This window comes from Triticum aestivum, chromosome 1B (assembly GCF_018294505.1).
Source record: "Triticum aestivum cultivar Chinese Spring chromosome 1B, IWGSC CS RefSeq v2.1, whole genome shotgun sequence".
Lineage (NCBI taxonomy): Eukaryota > Viridiplantae > Streptophyta > Magnoliopsida > Poales > Poaceae > Triticum > Triticum aestivum.
In genome coordinates, this window is record NC_057795.1 from 555,555,026 (window position 1) to 555,572,800 (window position 17,775).

Genomic DNA, 17,775 nt, shown 5'->3' on the forward strand with positions numbered 1-17,775 from the left:
CTGGGGGGGCAACTGGGCCGGCTGGTGGGCTGCACGGGTGAGGCCAGGTATGTCCTTCTCCCTCTTATTTTTGTTCTGTTTTATTTTTTTCTATTTCTGCAATTTGTTTTTGATTTGTTTTAAATATCAAATCATTTTATAAAATCCTGGAAATAAATATGGGTGCTTTCTGAATTATTCCAGTGACCCTTATCAATTTCCAACATTTATTTGAGCATTTAAAATATTTATAGTATTTAAATGCCCAAAGTCAAATACAATATGATTTAATTCAAAAATCCAAAAATGACCTAAGGATATATTCATCATTTTTGGCAGAGGTTTCCACCTTAACCAGAAATCATGAACTTTTCTTAGGGGCCTTTTGGGTTTATTGAAAAGATTTTAACTTACCCTAGTTGAGTTGATTTAATGCTAGGGTTTGAACATCCCCATTTCAATTTTAGGCAAAATTTAAACATGATGCAACACATGACTAGCTAGCTCAGAGCATTACCAGAAGCTAGGGATGTGACAACTCACCCCCACTAAACAAGAATCTCGTCTCGAGATTCAAGCGTAGGGTAAGGTGAAAGGTAAGCGCAACTAGTATAATCTTCACGATCCAGGGTGCACTTCAAATGAACGTTGATTTGAACCCATCATTGTCTTGTCGTCTTGCTCTGAGAACTTCAGCTAATCATGACAAGAAGAGGAAAGGAAAACTCTAGAACAATCGATCTTCGAGAAGACCGAACAACTTAGGATCAACTCATGGGATGAGATATAGCAACATCTCTTGAGCTGAGAGACGAAGCACAGATCCGAAGAAATGGAGTAAGACAAATGACGAGGGTTCGCTAAGTAGACAACAATTCCAGACTTAAGAATGTGGTGATCGGTTGTCAACGTAGCGAGGAGTTGAGTTGACATGGCACCATAATGATGCACCTTAGGGAAGGTGACTCGAAGATAAATCCCCTTAAGTGGCAAGAAGAATTACTTTTGATACCGAGATCATTGAAACTCTTTATACCAGCCTAAGGCAATTCTTGAGTGACCGTTTGGAGGGGTTCGGTAGAATGGCATACTCGGACTTGGATGATGTGGATTACCTTGTTGAAGACAACGCAATGGATGAATTTGCTTATCACCGGAAATGGAAGAGACCCATGGTAGAATGACACATTGACGGTGCAAGCTGGGAACAAAATGCAAATGCTGGGAATGATTCTGGTAACTGGGGAAGAACCCAACAATAGAGAATGAATTCACTGTGGAAGTGGTTATAGCATAACCGACGAGACTAGGAGCAATCCCGGTTAGTGCCGGCGATAATACCTAGCGCTTGTGCGTGCTCTCAAGAACTTGAGCATTTCCATATTCATCAAGGTTTTACCAACATCCGTGTCAAGGATCCTGGCAACACAACTTGCTACCATGATGAATGGTGATGGAGGATGCAGATGCAAAGGAAGATAACACCTTCTCAGATTTCACCCTTGGCGGGGCCAAGGAAATAAAATCTGGATGATCGACCGAGAGACATTTAGCACTCCGCTTCTAATGTTCTCCTTGACGTGCTAGTGTATCCCATTCATAGATATGGTTTGATAACTAGAACATCAAGTAACAGGTCGGACTTCGGGAACACAAAAATCCATAGGGGCAACTAGGAAGTAAACCCTACGAAATCCTTATGGGGAGGTGGCCAACTTCATCAATCAAGATATTATAATAATAGGTCTACCGGATGGGTGTGTTGGCCACGACATCCACCTTGCCGGTTATTGAGAGACCAATATTATAATTCTTGGGAAATGTTCCAACCATCACATCTGCCTGAGATTCAGATCTGGTTGGTGTCAGGATATCCCAGACTCATCAAGTCTAGAAAGAAAAATGAAAGTTTGCAACACAAATCGACGAGATGACGTTGCGAGATTCTCGGGAAATGAACTACGATAGTAAGCTCCAAAACATGAGCTGGTTCTGCTACAAACATGTGAACACGTTGTCCCAGACAAGCATGACCACAAAGTAGTCTTATAATAAAACACTACCGAGTTCAGGAGGGGGAACCATCAGCGAGGATATCGAAGTTTTGTACAAATCCGTCCGGTACCTTCGGGACTAGCACTTAGAACTTATTAATCTTGAACAAATCAATCAGTGGCTTGGTGTGCTAGGGACCCATATAGAATGGAGGTTGCAAGTCTCCGAACCACAGAATACTTCGCACGTATGCATGACTGATTTGGGATGATTCCAAAGGAAACAACATTGACTTTCTCGAATCCACGGCGGCAACTTGCATCAAATGCACATGGACTGGAGGAAGTCACTTCTTACATTCGAACATATGCTTCATGAACTAGCATGAAGAAATGCTTTCAAAAGTTTCCAACACTAACTTAATGTTCAACAAATCATGGAGGGAATAAGGATGTTGTCAATGGGCTCAACAACAATTCATCTAGGTTTCCTTTTAAAAGGAATTCCATAGTTGAGTGAACACGGTGATAGCATTGGTCAGACCAAAGATGTAATGGTGTATGCTCGAGGGATCAACCACGAATAAGACAACATTACGAGCATCGTTGGTACTGATTTGATTTGACGATAGCCCACACTCAAATCAAAGGATTGATAAGACAATAGGTCCAACAACTGATCACAAGGACCAATCGATGAAGATATCATCTTTCTTCAACACACACTACACAAGAATATCCCTTTGGAACGAACTAAGTCAGGCAAGCTTTTATCTTCCAACTCTCCAAGTTGTTGTCTAGCTTAACCAACTAGCTCAGGGATATCCAACACAGATTCTTGGAGAAAGGGTGGTTCACAAGAAACCAACTTGATCACGAGCTCAACATAACGGTCAGGTGACGACCTGGTAATACTTCCGAGAAGATCTTCAGAAATCACGAACCACCGATATGTTACTAAGCTCGAGAACAATCTTGCTTTTCAGGGCAAGATGATATAATCAAATGAGCGAGGACTTGACAAAATCCTAACTCATCAATCAAAGAGTGCACCAGGAAATAAGGACTAGGTAGCACGATCAATCTTAGAATGGTGATTCAATAACCAACATACTAAGAATAAGATTATTGTCCATTAACTACCAAGCAATGGGGTTGCTAGGAGTATTGAGTTCACACATCATGATTCACTTGTCGGCACTCCGGCTGCAACAACACGGAACCGAGGAATGAACAATGATGGCAAGAAGTATCACTGTACCAAGAGTTCATAGGATGGTGTGCAATTCCTATAACAATCCCGATATAAAGATGGTAATACTTTAGGGTAGAACAGGATCAAAGGCTGGATTAGTAATTTGATCTGCGGGGCACAACTTCTTTGACCCAATCCTGGATATGGAAGAGGTACTGGAGTTTGTTTCTCCTAGTCATTCTGCGATAGAATGGCTTGACGGACCACAAGAGTATTAGGCATCGATAAACGAACGCACGCATACTCTTGACTATCAATTGATAGACGAGGGTCAGAATGCAACTAAAGAGATCAACTCAAAGGATCATATAATTTTCTGAGTTGTGGACGCATAGATTAGTATGTCGAACCAAGTTCAACATGTTTCTTCCGGATAACCCATGCAGAAAGGTAGAACTGGCAGAGTCATGATTTATGAATGGAGAACTCCTCAAGAGTACTCTAATTGTGATCTTTTGATCCAATAAACATCTGCCATAAGCGGTTCATAGTATTTGGAAGAAGGAAATACCACGGACCTCGAGGACTATCGCAAAGTTACTAATATCCTGAAGGAACTAGCAAACACTATCAACATGAAGTAAGTAGAGTGAATCTCGGGTTCAAAGCTCAAGGAGTAGAATACCTACTACTAAGTAGCATCACGGAATGCTTTCGAGAATGATGGCCAGAATCCTCACACTGGGAGCACAAATCATGGCTAAATTACTAGATGATCCCCTAAGACACCTAGGGTCATAATAATATCTCCAACATATATGTCAAGGTAACGGAGTACCTCAACTTACTGATTAGTGTGGTTAATCTGGCCCATGGGAACATTGAAACGGGAAGAAAGGATTTGCAAATGCATCAGACTACTTAGAAACATGGGATGACTCGGACAGCATAACGGCTGTAAATGCTCAGAAAAGATTTGAGACATTCACAAAAATGGTGGCATAACCACTCAGAAGCACAATATCAAGGTTTCGAGATCAACAATTAACATACAGAGGTAGAAACTGAACTGAGGCTTAAATCCAACAAACTTATAAGTCTACTGATTAGTAACACGTGATCCTAATAGAAAGAAGAGATAGCCTAGTTCTTAATCCCCGTAGAAGAGAAGATGACTCAGATCAGAAGGGCATAAGGTATAAGGAATAAAAAGAGCCTTACGTTCCATCCCACAATCAATTCCCTTATATAACTAAAGAATTTCTAGACTCAACTTCGACCAGTTTGGCTTGGTAATCCTACAGGCAGTCAAGCTCTGATACCAACGCTGTCAGGACCCCGACTCAATGCCACATCGATCTAGCATGTAACACCTCATATCACTTTGCGGCCTCACGCACGGTATTCCCACGGGTGTCGCCTTACCTTAGCCCGGGACCGTTTGCGCCTTTTGGCACACGTATATGACGGTGTCGCTAGCATCCATATGATAAGGAGCCCGGGCTGACATGGCTAGTCGTAAACCCAAAGTGGCACAGACTTACAGGGACAGGCATCCATGACCCAACATCGAACGTGTCGGTCATCAGCGAGTGAATCCAGGCTGTAGCACTGGGCTAGCAGGACTCCGGTGAACCGGGCTGTAGCGGGCTAACAGGACTCCAGTATTCATCGCGTGACATTTCCCCGAAGGGACAGACACAGGAACGAAGAAGGACACATGCCGGCCAGCCTAAGTGTTCCGGAGCAGTAGCAAGCTACCATGGCTCAGTGGAAACACTAGGAGACATTTCCCGGTAAGAGAGGCTACTAAAGATAAACAACTAGATGGTCAGATCCCACACATACCAAGCATTTCAATAACACACACACAATATGCTCGATATGTGCAAATACAACATGGCATCACAACATGACTCTACGACTCAAGTAATTTATTCAATAGGCTCCGAGGAGCGAGGTATTACAAACAGGGGTCTCACGACCCAACATTCAGAGCATACAAGTCAAAACACAAGCGGAAGCTATCATGTCTGAGTACAGACATCTAGAAATGAAAAAGGCTGAGAAGCTTGACTATCTACCAGATCCTGTCGGGGCACAAGATCGTAGCTGAGGTAACAAGCTAAACGTCGAAGACCACGCGGAAATACTAGTGAGACTGAAGTCTCTCTGCAAAAACACAAAATAGGCAAACATGAGTACAAATGTACCCAGCAAGACTTACATCAGAACTATCTACATATGCATCATTATCAACAAAGGGGTGGTGGGGTTTAACTGCAGCAAGCCAGCTTTGACTCGGTGGCTATCCTGAACTATGACTGCGAGTAACTTTTTTGAGGTGGCGCACACGAGTCCACATATTCACCATATCAATACACCACTATGGATCCGCTCCCGTCTCCCTACGAGAACGCCATCCATAGCACTCACGCTTATCTTGCGTATTTTAAAGTATCCACTTTCACTTGTCTATGAACTGATATAAGCAACCCAGAAGTCCTTTTCCGCGGACACGGCTATTCGAATAGATGATGTTAACCCTGCAGGGGTGTACTTCTTCATACATGTTTCCACCACTTAGCGTCTGCACACGACATGTGCTCGGCAGACTTCAAGCGAAAGCCGACGTGGGTGTAGACCACGGCCTACCTAAACACTCAAGTCTCTAGTCCAGGTTTATCGCCTATTCGGGTTCCATCCATGAGGAGATCCGGCCGGAGTTTCGCTCACAGCCCCAAACGATGTGAACAGGGTTCCCGAGATACCAAACGGGCATCCGGTACACCGTGCCACGTACCTACCGCATCACAGCCCACCCCTACGGTCAGCGCTGTCCACGGCCTCCAGTAAGCTACAAACACCAGAAACTACTTGCAACTCCTGGACAGAGGACTAGGGTGAATAAGAAGTCGAGCGGGGTCATATTTCAGGGCCCAATGTATGGTAGTAGCTGAATCATGGATCACAAACGCAGAACTCAGTTCCTGAGGACGGCTGCAATGAGACAACCCACCATGTACTCCTACATGGCCTCTCACCGCTACCTTTACCAAATCGTGTTCACATACTTAGCTCACACACAGTAGGACATGTTCACACACCTCTAATTCATCCCCGATGAATCAGACCTGACTCAACTCTAAGCAGTAGCAAGCATGACAAACAAACATGAATGAGTAGGCACAACAGGGCTCAAACAACTCCTACTCATGCTAGTGGGTTTCATCTATTTACTGTGGCAATGACAGGTCATGCAAAGGATAAAGGGGTTCAGCTACCGCAGCATGTAACAGTTGAATCGGTGTTGTCCTAATGCAGTAAAAGAGAGCAGGAGCGAGAGAGTGGGATTGTATCGGAATGAACAAGGGGGTTTTGCTTGCCTGGCACTTCTGAAGATAACATTGAGTCTTCATCAGTGTCAGCGATCACATCATCGGGTATCACGTCTATCGAGAGGGGACAAATACCGGCAACCCAAAAGGGAACACAATCAATGCAATGCACAATATGATGCATGATCATGACATGGCAAAATGAATGTGTTTGAGCTAATGCAACTAGCAACAGATTAAATGAAGTTGGTTCGAATACAAGATTCAAATTCAAACTCCATATGTGATTATTCAAATGCCATTTACTTCATTTGCCCTAAACAGTAGTGATAAGTTGTTCTAACATGCATGAAAATGGTACAGATGCATTCCTTGAATTTTTCTGATAATTTTTCATATATAAATTATTTAATTTGGAGTTATGGTTAATTTTCTATGATTTTTAGAAGTTTTAGGCATTTTCTGGAATTTCCTGGATATTAATAAATCCAGTAATTGAATTAATGCGCCAGCCTGACGTCATCATGACGTCAGCAGGTCAACTGGGCGCCTCCAGGTCAAACCTGACACTGGGACCCACATGTCAGTGCGATTAGCTTAACTAAAATTAATTAAAACTAATCCTAATAGTCAACAGGGCTGGGCCCCACCTGTCATTGACTCAGGAGAGTCAACCGGGGCCCACCCGTGGTCAAAGTCAAAGTCGGCTGCCGGCGTTTAGCCGCCGGCGAGCCCGACGCGGCGGCGAGAGTGGTTTTGGCCACTCCGGCGACCAAATGGGCCGCGGAGGGCATCTAGGAGGAGCTGGGGACGAGCCGAAGCTCCTGGTGGAGTCAGTTGCGCTCGGGGCGGCCGGAATCGGTGCCGACGGCGAGCGAGGCGGCGGCCGGAGCTCGGGTGTGCTCGGTTTCGGTGTTACACAGCACGGCGGGCGCGGCCGATGGGCTCTACGGGATGCTGGGGTCACCAGGAATACCCGGAGGCAACGAGCGCAGGCGGAGAAGCTCGGGAGCACGGAGCTCACCGGCCATGGCGGACGGCGGCTTCGGGTGCTCGTGGGGCGGCGGCTACAGGGCGCAATCGAAGGGGGAAAGAGGGAGGGGAGGCGTAGGAGCTCACAGCGGTGCCGTAGGGATGGTTGGCCGGCTCGGGGGCGCGCCGGAGTGGCCGAATCGACGGAGAAGCTCCTCGGCGGCCGGCGAGGGGAAAACGTCGGGGGTGGCGTTCCGGGGCTCTTCTGGTCGCGTGACACGACGAGGAGGTCGAGGGAGGACCGGCGGAGCTTCCTGGGGCGTCGGCGAGGCTAGGGGTGGCCGGTGGCCATGGGTACGGCGACGATGGCGGCGAGCTCCGCTCGGTGGTGTGCGCGAGAGGGAAACAGAGGAGGGAATGGGGTCCAGGGGGAGAGAGGGGAGGTGCAGGGGGCGAGGGCGTCTCCGTGGCGTCGCGAGGGGGTCGGGGAGGAAGCAGGAGGTGGCTAGGGGGGGAAGCAGGAGGTGGCCGAGGCAGCGTCGGCGAGCGCCACGCCTCGCCTCTGCTCGTCCTCCTGGCAGAGGAGGAAGAGGACAAAGGAGGAGGAGGTGGGCTGGGCCGGCTGGGGGGCAACTGGGCCGGCTGGTGGGCTGCACGGGTGAGGCCAGGTATGTCCTTCTCCCTCTTATTTTTGTTCTGTTTTATTTTTTTCTATTTCTGCAATTTGTTTTTGATTTGTTTTAAACATCAAATCATTTTATAAAATCCTGGAAATAAATATGGGTGCTTTCTGAATTATTCCAGTGACCCTTATCAATTTCCAACATTTATTTGAGCATTTAAAATATTTATAGTATTTAAATGCCCAAAGTCAAATACAATATGATTTAATTCAAAAATCCAAAAATGACCTAAGGATATATTCATCATTTTTGGCAGAGGTTTCCACCTTAACCAGAAATCATGAACTTTTCTTAGGGGCCTTTTGGGTTTATTGAAAAGATTTTAACTTACCCTAGTTGAGTTGATTTAATGCTAGGGTTTGAACATCCCCATTTCAATTTTAGGCAAAATTTAAACATGATGCAACACATGACTAGCTAGCTCAGAGCATTACCAGAAGCTAGGGATGTGACAGTTTTTGCCATAGAAAAGTTGTAATACAGTAGATATAATGCAAAAAAACAAAATAATAATAGGTTTGCAACAGTACTTATAGTAGTGGTTTGCTTTCTTATACTAATGGATCTCACGAAGGTTTTGTTGAGTTCTGTGTGATTGAAGTTTTGAAGTTTTGGGTGATCTTACGATGGATGAAGGAATAAGGATTAGCAAAAGGCTAAGCTTGGGGATGCCATTGGCACCCCAAGACAATATTCAAAGAAGTAGCAAGCAACTAAGCTTGGGGATGAAGGAAATATGCCCTAGAGGCAATAATAAAGTTATTATTTATTTCCTTATATCATGATAAATATTTATTATTCATGCTAGAATTGTATTAACCGGAAACTTAGTACATGTGTGAATACATAGACAAAACATAGTGTCCCTAGTATGCCTCTACTTTACTAGCTCGTTAATCAAAGATGGTTATGTATCCTAACCATAGACATGTGTTTTCATTTGATGAATAGGATTACATCATTAGGATAATGATGTGATGGACAAGACCCTTCCGTTAGCTTAGCATTATGATCGTTACAGTTTCATTGCTACTGCTTTCTTCATGACTTATACATGTTCCTCAGACTATGAGATTATGCAACTCCCGAATACCGAAGGAACACCTTGTGTGCTCTCAAACGTCACAATGTAACTGGGTGATTATAAAGATGCTCTACAGGTGTCTCCGAAGGTGTTTGTTGGGTTGGCATAGATCGAGATTAGCATTTGTCACTCCGCGTTTCGGAGAGGTATCTCTAGGCCCTCTCGGTAATGCTCACCACTATAAGCCTTGCAAGCAATGTGATTAATGAGTTAGTTGCGGGATGAAGCATTACGGAACGAGTAAAGAGACTTGCCGGTAATGAGATTGAACTAGGTATGATGATACCGATGATCGAATCTCGAGCAAGTAACATACCAATGACAAAGGGAACAACGTATGTTGTTATGCAGTTTGACCGATAAAGATCTTCATAGAATATATAGGAGCCAATATAAGCATCCAGGTTCCGCTATTGGTTATTGATCGGAGATGTGTCTCGGTCATGTCTGCATAGTTCTCGAATCCGCAGGGTCCGCATGCTTAACGTTTGATGACGATTTGTATTATGAGTTATGTGTTTTGATGACCGAAGTTTATTCGGAGTCCCGGATGAGATCACGGACATAACAAGGAGTCTCAAAATGGTCGAGACATAAATATTGATATATTGGAAGGCTATTTTCGGACATCAGAATGGTTCCGTAGAAGTTCGGGTATTTTCCGGAGTACCGGGAGGTTACGGGAACCCCCCGGGGAGTTGTTGGGCCTTAGTGGGCCTTAGTGGGAAGAGGAGGCAACGGCCAGGAGGTGGCGCGCGCCCCCCAAGCCCAGTCTGAATTGGACAAGGGGTTGGGGCGCGGCCCCCCTCTCCCTTCCTTTTCCCTCTCCTTTTAGGTGGAATCCTACTAGGACCTCGAGTCCTAGTAGGACTCCCCTCTCCTGGCGCACCCTGTAAGGGCCGTCCAACCTCGCCCTCCCTCCTTTATATACGGGGGCAAGTGGCACCCTAGAACACACCAAGTTTTGCCTTAGCCATGTGCAGTGCCCCCCTCCACAGTAACACACCTCAATCATATCGATGTAGTGCTTAGGCGAAGCCCTGCGCCGGTAACATCATCATCACTATCGCCACGCTGTCGTGCTGATGGAACTCACCCTCATCCTCAACTGGATCAACAGCACGAGGGACGTCATCGAGCTGAACGTGTGCTGAATGTGGAGGTGTCGTACGTTCGGTACTTGGATTGGTTGGATCATGAAGACGTTCGACTACATCAACCGTGTTACTAAACGCTCCCGCTTTCGGTCTACAAGGGTACATGGACACACTCTACCCTCTCGTTGCTATTCATCTCCTATATAGATCTTGTGAGATCATACACAATTTTTTGAATTACTACATTCCCCAATAGTGGCATCCGAGCCACGTCTATGCGTAGATGTTTTATGCACGAGTAGATCACAAAGAGTTGTGGGCGATAATAGTCATACTGCTTACCACCAATGTATTACTTTGATTCGACGGTATTGTTGGATGAAGCGGCCCAGACCGACATTACATGATCACGTTCATGAGACTGGTTCTACCGACGTGCTTTTGCACATAGGTGGCTGGCGGGTGTCTGTTTCTCCAACTTTAGTTGAATCGAGTTTGACTATGGCAGGTCCTTGTTAAAGGTTAAAACAGCACACTTGACGAAAAATTGTTGTGGTTTTGATGCGTAGGTAAGAACGGTTCTTGCTAGAAGCCCGTAGCAGCCACGTAAAATTTGCAACAACAAAGTAGAGGACGTTTAACTTGTTTTTGCAGAGCTTGCTGTGATATGATATGGTCAAGACGTGATGTGCTATAAATTGTTGTATGAAATGATCATGTTTTGTAACAGAGTTATCGGCAATTGGCAGGAGCCATATAGTTGTCACTTTATTGTATGCAATGCAATCACCATGTAATTGCTTTACTTTATCACTAAGCGGTAGCGATAGTCGTAGATGCAATAGTTGGCGAGACGACAACGATGCTAGATGGAGCTCAAGGTGTCACACCGGTGATGATGGAGATCATGACGATGCTTCGGTGATGGAGATCATAAGCACAAGATGATGATGGCCGTATCATGTCACATATTTTGATTGCATGTGATGTTTATATTTTATGCATCTTATCTTGCTTAGTACGGCGGTAGCATTATAAGATGATCCCTTACTAAATTTCAAGGTATAAGTGTTCTCCATCAGTATGCACCGTTGCTACAGTTCGTTGTGCCGAGACACCACGTGGATCGGGTGTGATAAGCTTTAAGTTCACATACAACAGGTGCAAGCCAGTTTTGCACACACAGAATACTCGGGTTAAACTTGATGAGCCTAGCATATGCAGATATGGCCTCGGAACACTAAGACCGAAAGGTCGAACGTGAATCATATAGTAGATATGATCAACATAGTGATGTTCACCATTGAAAACTACTCCATATCACGTGATGATTGATGTCTACTACGCAGCCTTCTCCTTGTAGACGTTGTTGGGCCTCCAAGTGCAAATGTTTGTAGGACAGTAGCAAATTTCCCTCAAGTGGATGACCTAAGGTTTATCAATCCGTGGGAGGTGTAGAATGAAGATGGTCTCTCTCAAACAACCCTGCAACCAAATAACAAAGAGTCTCTTGTGTCCCCAACACACCCAATACAATGGTAAATTGTATAGGTGCACTAGTTCGGCAAAGAGATGGTGATACAAGTGCAATATGGATAGTAGATATGAGTATTTGTAATCTGAAATTATAAAAACAGCAAGGTAACTAATGATATAAGTGAGCGTAAACGGTATTGCAATGCTAGGAAACAAGGCCTAAGGTTCATACTTTCACTAGTGCAAGTTCTCTCAACAATAATAACATAACTGGATCATATAATTATCCCTCAACATGCAACAAAGAGTCACTCCAAAGTCACTAATAGCAAAGAACAAACGAAGAGATTATTGTAGGGTACGAAACCACCTCAAAGTTATCCTTTCTGATAGATCTATTCAAGAGTCCATAGTAAAATAACATGAAGCTATTATTTCTGTTCGATCTATCATAGAGTTCATACTAGAATAACACCTTAAGACACAAATCAACCAAAACCCTAATGTCACCTAGATACTCCAATGTCACCTCAAGTATCCGTGGGCATGATTATACAATAAGCATCACACAATCTCAGATTCATCTATTCAACCAACACAAAGTATTCAAAGAGTGCCCCAAAGTTTCTACCGAAGAGTCAAGACGAAAACGTGTGCCAACCCCTATGCATAAGTTCACAAGGTCAATGAACCCGCAAGTTAATCACCAAAACACACATCAAGTAGATCACGTGAATAGTCCATTGTCACCACAGATAAGCACATGCAAGACATACATCAAGTGTTCTCAAATCCTTAAAGACTCAATCCGATAAGATAACTTCAAAGGGAAAACTCAATCCATTACAAGAGAGTAGAGGGGGAGAAACATCATAAGATCCAACTATAATAGCAAAGCTCGCGATACATCAAGGTCGTGCCAAATCAAGAACACGAGAGAGAGAGAGAGAGAGAGAGAGAGAGAGAGATCAAACACATAGCTACTGGTACATACCCTCAGCCCTGAGGGTGAACTACTCCCTCCTCGTCATGGAGAGCGTAGGGATGATGAAGATGGCCACCGGTGATGGATCCCCCCTCCAGCAGGGTGCCAGAATAGGGTCCCGATTGGGTTTTGGTGGCTACAGAGGCTTGCGGCGGCGGAACTCCCGATCTATTGTGTTCCTGGATGTTTTCGGGGTATGTGGACATATATAGGCGAAAGAAGTCGGTCAGGGGAGCCATGAGGGGCCCACGAGGGTGGGGGGCGCCCAGGGGGGTAGGGCGTGCCCCTGACCCTCATGGCCACCTTGAAGCTTCCCTGACGTCTACTCCAAGTCTCTTGGATTGCTTCCATTCCAAAAATAACTCTCCCGAAGGTTTCATTCTGTTTGGACTCCGCTTGATATTCCTTTTCTTCGAAACACTGAAATAGGCAAGAAAACATGGGCCTCCGATTAATAGGTTAGTCCCAAAAATAATATAAAAGTGTATAATAAAGCCCATTAAATATCTAAAACAGATAATATAATGGCATGAATACTTCATGAATTATAGATACGTTGGAGACGTATCAGCATCCCCAAGCTTAATTCCCGCTCGTCCTCGAGTAGGTAAATGATAAAAGAAAGAATTTATGAAGTGTGAGTGCTAGCAGGTGCACAAGTTTGATCAATGATAATTTCAATCACCTTTTCTAGCATCATTATATGTCATAACACTAGCTCATCTTATAAAACTTTTCATGATCAAGTAACAAGCTATTCACATGTTAATGTATAGATCATAAACTTTCTTGAAAACTAGCAAACCACATTCTTAATCATCAAACAATTGCAATTCTTCTTATTTTCAAGAAGGGTCTATGTCAGAGCTTTGATTTAGCAAACTCGACATACTCAACTATCATTTAATCTTTCACAATTGCTAACACTCACGTGATATTTATGGGTTCAAAATTTTAATCGAACACAGAGAAAGATAGGGGCTTATAGTTTCGCCTCCCAACCTTTTACCTCAAGGGTAATGTCAACAATAATAATTTATGAACGCCTACATCCAAGTGGATATATATATATATATATATATATATATATATCCGGATCACTCCAACACAAAGTGCTTGCCAAAGGAAAAAGTGTAAAAAGGAAAGGTGTTGATCACAATGACTCTTGTATAAGGGTAAAAGATAAAAGTAAAAGATAGGCCCTTCGTAGAGGGAAGCAGAGGTTTTCATGCGCTTTTATGGTTGGATGCACAAAATCTTAATGCAAAAGAACGTCACTTTATATTGCCGCTTGTGATAAAGACCTTTATTATGAAATCCATTGCTTTTATTTCTTCCCTATCACAAGTTCGTATAAAGCTTATTTTCTTCGCACTAATAGATCATACATATTTAGAGAGCAATTTTTATTGCCTGCACCGATGACAACTTACTTGAAGGATCTTACTCAATCCTTAGGTAGGTATGGTGGACTCTCATGGCAAAACTGGTTTAAAGGATGTTTGGAAGCACAAGTAGTATTTATACTTGGTGCAAAGAATTTGGCTAGCATGAGAGGGAAAGGCAAGCTCAGCATGTTGAATGATCCAAGACGATATAATGTTTCGGATATAGGAAAACATAACCCATTAAGTTGTCTTCCTTGTCCAACATCCACTTTTTAGCATGTCATATTTTAATGAGTGCTCACAATTACAAAATATGTCCAACATAGTATATTTATATGTGAAATCTCTCTTCCTTCAATATTCTTTCATGAATTGTTCAAGTGACCAATACAATGTTTGCTAACCTTCAATAAATTTACCACCTCTACTTCTTATATGTGAAGTCATTACTCCCCATGGGATAAGCGTATGAAACATATATAATTTCAGATTTATGATATTCAAATCATTCAACCATTTACTCATAAGATATAAGTGAAGCACATGAGTAAATGGCAAACTACTTCCAAAAAGATATAAGTGAAGATCAATGAGTAGTTAAGTATTTGTGTAACTATGTGAAGACTCTCTCTCATTTAAGAATTTCATATCTAATGTATTTTATTCAAACATCAAGCAAAGTAAAACAAAATGGAATTGCAAGGATAGCACAACTCATGTGAAGAAGCAAAAAACTTAGGCTCAACCGATACTAACTGATAATTGTTGAAGAAGAAAGGTGTGATGCCTACCGGGGCATCCCCAAGCTTAGATGCTTGAGACTTCTTGAAATATTATCTTGGGGTGCCTTGGGCATCCCCAAGCTTGAGCTTTTGTGTCTCCTTAATTCCTCTGATATCACGTTTTCCTAAATCTCAAAAACTTCATCCACACAAAACTCAACAAGAACTCGTGAGATAAGTTAGTATAAACCAATGCAAAAGCCTTATCATTCTCTACTATAAAAAATCATTAAAATTATTATTCAACATTTCATACTAAATGCCTCTGCATATTTAATACTCCTATCCTCAAATAGAATCATTAAACAAGCGAACATATGCAAACAATGCAAACATAACAGCAATCTGCCAAAACAGTACAGTCTGTAAAGAATGCAAGATCCATCATACTTACCTAACTCCAAAACTTCTGAGAAAAATACTACAATGTATAAGATTTATAATAGCTAAATATGCAAAAAAAATTCAATATTATATCATTCTCTGACTTTTCTAGGGAATTTTCGCAACAGCTGTAAACTTTCTGTTTTGAAACAGCAACATGTATACTTGCAAAATAAGCATGGTAAAGGCTATCCTTGACATTTTTATTGAAAATAGAGATGCAAAACATTATTCTAAATAAAAGCATTCAAATACTAACAAAATAATATGACGCTCCAAGCAAAACACATATCATGTGGTGAATAAAAGTATAGGTCCAAGTAAAGTTATCGATGAAGGAAGACGAAAGAGGGGATGCCTTCCGGGGCATCCCCAAGCTTAGGCTCTTGGTTTTCCTTGAATATTACATTGGTGTGCCTTGGTCATCCCCAATCTTAGGATCTTGCAACTCCTTATTCCATTGTTCATCGAATCTTTACCCAAAACATGAAAACTTCACAACACAAAACTCAACAGAAAACTCGTAAGCTCCGTTAGTATAAGAAAATAAATCACCACTTTTGGTACTGTTGTGAACTCATTATAAATTAATATTGGTGTAATATCTACTGTATTACAACTTATCTATCGCTCATACCTTCCGATACTACTCATAGATTTATCACAATAAGAAAACAACACATAGAAAACAGAATATGTCTAAAACAGAACACTCTGTAGTAATCTGTATCAAATGTATACTTCTGGAACTCCAAAAATTCAGAAATAAATTGGTGGACCTGGGGAATTTGTCTATTAATCATATTCAAAAAGAAACCTAAAATCACTCTCCAGTAAAACATGGCATCTAATCTTGTGGGCGCCAAAGTTTCTGTTTTTTTACAGCAAGATGATAAAGACTTCACCCAAGTCTTCCCAAAGGTTCTACTTGGCACAAACACTAATTAAAACATAAAACCACATCTAACCAGAGGCTAGTTGAATTATTTATTATTAAACAGGAACAAAAAGCAAAGAACAAAAATAAAATTGGTTTGCCTCCCAACAAGCACTATCGTTTAACGCCCCTAGCTAGGCATGATGATTTCAATGATGCTCACATAAAAGGATAAGAATTGAAACATAAAGAGAGCATCATGAAGAATATGACTAACACATTTAAGCCTAACCCACTTCCTATGCATAGGGATTTTGTGAGCAAACAACTTATGGGAACAATAATCAACTAGCATTGGAAGGCAAAACAAGCATAACTTCAAGTTTTTAAGCACATAGAGAGGAAACTTGATATTATTGCAATTCCTACAAGCATATGTTCCTCCCTCATAATATTTTTCAGTAGCATCATGAATGAATTCAACCATATAACCAGCCCCTAAAGCATTCTTTTCATGATCTGCTTGCATAGAAATTTTACTACTCTCCACATAAGCAAATTTCTTCTCATGAATATTAGTGGGAGCAAACTTAAAAAAAATATAATGTGAGGCATAATCAAATTGAAAACTAAAATCATGATGACAAGTTTCATGGTTATCATTATTCTTAATAGCATACAAGTCATCACAATAATCATCATAGATACCAACTTTGTTCTCATAATCAATTGGAACCTCTTTCGAAATAGTGGATTCATCACTAAATAAAGTCATGACCTCTACAAATACACTTTTATCAATATAATCATCATAAATAGGAGGCATGCTTTCATCATAATAAATATTCTCAGTGACAAAAAATATCATATTCATCAAACATAGCATCCCCAAGCTTGTGGCTTTGCATATCATTAGCATCATGGGTATTCAAAGAAATCATATTAATAACATTGCAATCATGCTCCTCATTCAAAGATTTAGTGCCATACATTTTATAGACTTCTTCTTCTAGCACTTGAGCACAATTTTCCTTACCATCATTCTCACGAAAGATATTAAAAAGATGAAGAGTATGAGGCAAACTCAATTCCATTTTTTGTAGTTTTCTTTTATAGACTAAATTAGTGATAAAACAAGAAACTAAAAGATTCTATTGCAAGATCTAAAGATATAACTTCAAGCACTTACCTCCCCGGCAACGGCGCCAGAAAAGAGCTTGATGTCTACTACGCAACCTTGTCCTTGTAGACGTTGTTTGGCCTCCAAGTGCAGAGGTTTGTAGGATAATAGCAAATTTCCCTCAAATGGATGACCTAAGGTTTATCAATCCATGGGAGGTGTAGGATGAAGATGGTCTCTCTCAAACAACCCTGCAACCAAATAACAAAGAGTCTCTTGTGTCCCCAACACACCCAATACAATGGTAAATTGTATAGGTGCACTAGTTCGGCGAAGAGATGGTAATACAAGTGCAATATGGATGGTAGATATGAGTATTTGTAATATGAAAATATAAAAACAGCAAGGTAACGAGTAATAA